Source organism: Mchenga conophoros, linkage group LG14 (assembly GCF_057382185.1).
Source record: "Mchenga conophoros isolate Kocher_MC1m ecotype Shallow Benthic linkage group LG14, M_conophoros_male_GT1.1, whole genome shotgun sequence".
Classification (NCBI taxonomy): domain Eukaryota; kingdom Metazoa; phylum Chordata; class Actinopteri; order Cichliformes; family Cichlidae; genus Mchenga; species Mchenga conophoros.
Genome location: NC_140539.1, coordinates 9,981,231 through 9,986,075, shown reverse-complemented (window position 1 = coordinate 9,986,075; position 4,845 = coordinate 9,981,231). Strand labels below are relative to the sequence as shown.

General features: G+C 43.9%; 1 pseudogene; it reads left to right on the top strand.

Annotated features, from left to right (window-relative positions):
• The first annotated feature begins 2,458 nt into the window (after positions 1-2,458).
• On the top strand, positions 2,459-4,613 carry LOC146559282 (uncharacterized; annotated as a pseudogene).
• Positions 4,614-4,845: the final 232 nt, after the last annotated feature.

The window sequence follows — 4,845 nt, the reverse complement described above, 5'->3', positions numbered from 1 at the left end:
GGCATCCGGACGCCGCCGGGCCTGCCCGCGCGTCCACGAACAGGAGGGTTGCCACTCCTAGGACAAAATTATTTTCCACAGGTACACTAGGCGTCAACCTTAGATCTTAAAGCATCCTCTTCGCACTAGTGTCCTCCTATTCAAACACATCAACCGTCACTGTCACTGTGTTTCACGCTTCCCCCACAGAAACACACTCAGAGCGCGCCTCACACACTCAAAACAGTGAGACCCACAGAGAGCGCTTTTCATCAGCAGAAATTTGCACAGAAACCTCTGAGCTCAACTGTTAGAATTCTTTTGATGCACAACAACCATAGACCAAAATACCCCTTTCTCTGCGCTTATGGCCGCCACAACGGGGCAAAATCGCATCATAAAAGTGATGCCTGCGTCCCCTGAAGTTATACCAGACACCATAAACCAGGTTTTGCTCTATGTACTTCTTGGCAAGTAAAATTTTACTTTGTTTTATGACCGCAGCCCTTGAGACTCGACTGACGCCATAAACCACCGTCAAACCTCTCTTCAATGTACTAAAACCAGCACCAACCACTACTGCACTTCACGGCCGCACCACCAGAACACGGCCGTATCATAAACCAAACCTACGGACGTGTTTCGCTTTCGCGTTGCCAGCGTTCAACTGCACCGTGAAGCCAGCATCTGCTTTTCCTTAAATCAACTTCTATTTCATAGCCGGCAAGAGCCAGGACTTAACCGACACCATAAACAAACTTCAAAACCTCGACTTCAATGTACTGAACTAATGGCCGCGTCTCCAGAAGAAATTCTAATGTATTATTGCTACAGAAGCCAGTCTTAGACAAAATTAAATGTGGAAGGTAAAGTGGCTGCAACTAGTCCAACGTAGTATGTTATTAGTATCTCGGTAGAAGCAGTTTACTGCAACTAGTCCAACGTAGTATGTTATTAGTATCTCGGTAGAAGCAGTTTATTTAACACACTGGAATTCAGCCTCAACTTATGTTGTTAGTATCTTCCGCCAAAAACCAGACACCGACAAATTTAATGTGAAGATACATGTAACTCAGTGAACAGATTAATTTGGAAAGCCCAATATGCACATTTGGTATTCATAATACAACAGGCTGTGCTTACCTTTTTATATTTGGACCGGTCCTCTGTTCACCTCGCCTCACGATCTCACCAAAGGCCAAATCTGCCCCTCCTCAGCACACCAAAGATCCGGGTCACACGGCACCAAGTTGTTGAAATCTCCCAATTCTTTGAATCTTTGGGCTGAAGGAAGGACAATACTCGGTGTATAAATGCTCAATCAACAATCATTTATTTCCATACAATTCAACACTTAAGAGCATAAGAACCATCATGATGGGGAGACCTGCCTGCAGAGGGTCACAGCAAGTCTCAAAATGGTGACGGGTTGCTCAGCTTTTTATAGTCTCTAGTGGCCCCCACCTAGTCGTAAAAGACCAAACATTAACATTCTTTCTCTCTTACGGCGCCTAAGTTATGACCTCGGCAGTTGTTTCTCTGCTTTCTGTAAGGTGGGGGTGTGGAATGTGGTCTGTCTATCTCCCCTGTCTTAGACACAGAGTCTCCTGCTTACAACCTTCTTTTCATGATTCAACAATTAAGCATGTAATACATTCACAGCAGATCAAGGATACAGAGTGATGCACACTTATCTAATAAACTAATCAGTGAATATGTTCTTTTAACTCAAAAGTATAATGAGAACTAAACTACATACAGATCACACACTCTATATTAAAGGGTATAATATGATCTACAGCAGTATTCTAATTCAACTACTTTGATTACATATATAAGGTAACATATAATAACAGAATAATCTAATAGTCCCTACCCTCACCTATGGCCACGAGCTGTGGGTAGTGACCAAAAGAACGAGATCGCGGATACAAGCGGCAGAAATGAGCTTCCTCCGAAGGGTGGCTGGCCTCTCCCTTAGAGATAGGGTGAGAAGTTCGGCCATCCGGGAGGGGCTCAGAGTAGAGCAGCTGCTGCTCCACATCGAAAGGAGCCAGCTGAGGTGGTTCGGGCATCTGACAAGGATGCCCCCTGGGCGCCTCCTGGGTGAAGTGTTCCAGGCATGTCCCACCGGGAGGAGGCCCCGGGGCAGACCCAGGACACGCTGGAGAGATTATATCTCTCGGCTGGCCTGGGAACGCCTTGGTATTCCCCCGGATAAGCTGGAGGAGGTGGCTGGGGAGAGGGAGGTCTGGGCCTCTTTGCTTAGGCTGCTGCCCCGCGACCCGGCCCCGGATAAAGCGGATGAAGATGGATGGATGGAATTATCCTCATTCAAAAGTCATGTAAGAACCTCATTGGTTTACGGAATTCTGATGTCACAGGCTTCTAAAGCTTTGATCCTTTGAAGCTTTGATCCTCATGAATTCTTAAGTAGGGGTGAGGAGGTACAACTTTTAGTCCGTTATTTGCAGCACTTATGTTAGCAGCATTCAAACGTTCACCAGTAAAGCATTTTCAAACATTTGGATCCTTTTCGTACTCATGGTATACAGACTCCAACATGTCTCAGAAAGAGCAAGAAAGACAAGAAGCTGACCCCAGCTCTATTCCATGGTATGAGTCCCTAGACCCTTACATCAGCTCTCTTCCTTGGGACAAACACGTAGAATTAGAGGAAAAGCGATTGGAAGAAATGGAGAAGGAAAATCTCATGAACAGAGAAAAGATTAAGATCCTGACAGAAGAAAATGAGAGAAAGAGTGCTGAATTAGAAAAATTATCCTACCAGCTTCAGGAAAGGGAAGGTATTATTGAGGAGAAACAATGGGCTCTCCAAGATAAGAAGAATCACGAGCTCCAAGAAAAGCTTGATGAAGCTCTAGAAAAAATTAAAGATCTGCTCCAAAATGAGAAAAAAGAGAGCATTAAAGGGGATAAAATGCTCAAGAAGAATCAGGAGCTCCAAGAAAAGCTTGATGGAGCTCTGGAAAAAAATAAAGATCTGCTCCAAAAGGAGAAAAAAGAGTGCATAAAACAGGAAAACATGGTCAAGAAGAATCAGGAGCTCCAAGGGAAGCTTGACGAAGCTCTGGAAAAACTGAAAGAAATCCACCAAGAATAGAAGCAACAGTCCACACAGCAGAGAGACATGCAGAGCAAACTCCAAGCCATGGAGGAAAAATACAAAGCGCTGCAGGTGAAACATGACAAAACTCTGCACAAAAGTCAACAGTTGCTTCAAGACAAGAAGAAAATGGAAACGAAACAGAAGGAAATGGACTCCAAGCTTGACGAGATGGAGGAAAAACACAGTTTGCTCCAAATCAAGCTTGATAAAACAGTGCACTGAAATAAAGAGTTCATTCAAGAGAGAGAGGAACAAGAAATGCTCGAGAAAGAAACGGACTCCAAGCTTGAAGTCTTGGGAGAAGAACTGAAAATGCTCCAAATAACTCTTGAGGAAACACTGCTCAAAAACAAAGAGTTGCTTCACGAGAAAGACCAACAGAAAATACAAAAGGAAGAAATGGATTGCAAGCTGAGGCACATCAAGAAACAGAATGAAGGCTTGCAAATGATGCTTGATGAAGCTCTGGAGAGAAATAAAGAGTTGCTTCACGAGAAAGACCAACAGAAAATACAAAAGGAAGAAATGGATTGCAAGCTGAGGAACATTGAGAAACAAAATGAAGGCTTGCAAGTACTACTCGATGAAGCTCTGGAGAGAAATAAAGAGATCCTCCAAGACAGGAAACAAGAGCCCGTAGAGCAGAGAGACCTGCAGAGCAAACTCCAAGCCATGGAGGAAAAATACAAAGCGCTGCAGGTGAAACATGACAAAACTCTGCACAAAAGTCAACAGTTGCTTCAAGACAAGAAGAAAATGGAAATGAAACAGAAGGAAATGGACTCCAAGCTTGACAAGATGGAGGAAAAACACAGATTGCTCCAAATCAGGCTTGATAAAAAAGTGCATGGAAATAAAGAGCTGCTTCAAGAAAAAGACCAACAGAAAATACAACAGGAAGAAGAAAGACTTAATCTCCAGAGGAAAAATCAAGCACTCCAAGAATTGTATAACGAAACGAAGTACAAAACAACTGTACTGGAAGAAGAAAGAAAAAACTGGAAAAACAATGCTCAGCGATGCAGAGTAGCATCAATGAGATGCTGAGAAAAAATACCGAACTTGAGGAACTTTCTAAGACCTTGAAGTACAAAAACACTGAAATCCAGGCGCAAAAGCAAGAACAACAGAAAACACATAAAGACCTGCAGTGTAGACTTCAAGAAACCCAGAAGAGAAAGCAGCAGCTGGAAGACATGCACACAGATGTGCACAAGGCAAAGCGAATAGAGGAGGCAACAGTTAAAGAACTGAAAGACAAGCTTAAAGAAAAACAAGATTAATTAGAAGACATGGTGAAAAGATGCAACAAACGAGAAAGAAAACGCAGAAACAATCGATGAGCTGAAAACCCTCATCATTGAAAAAAAAGTGCTCGTGGAAGAGTATTTGAAAAAGAAGAAAAAACGCTTCCACTGGTTCTGGAGGAGGGGCACTGCTGCTTCTCACCTGATGTAACCTCGTCTTCCTCCACCTCTATTCCATCTTCATTTCCCCCCTTCCCCTCCCTCCTTTTACTTTTTTCACCCTCACCCCCCGACCAGTCCCGGCAGTTGACTGCCCCCTCCTGAGCCTGGTTCTGCCATAGGTTTCTCCTTTAGGTTTCTTTCACTTTAAAAGGAGTTTTTCCTATCCACTGTCGCCTGGTGCTTGCTCAGAGGGGATTGTTGGGGTTTTCTCTCATCTCGCTCTTTCATTCTTTCTATCCCCCCATCCCCCCCCCCCTTCTGCCTTTT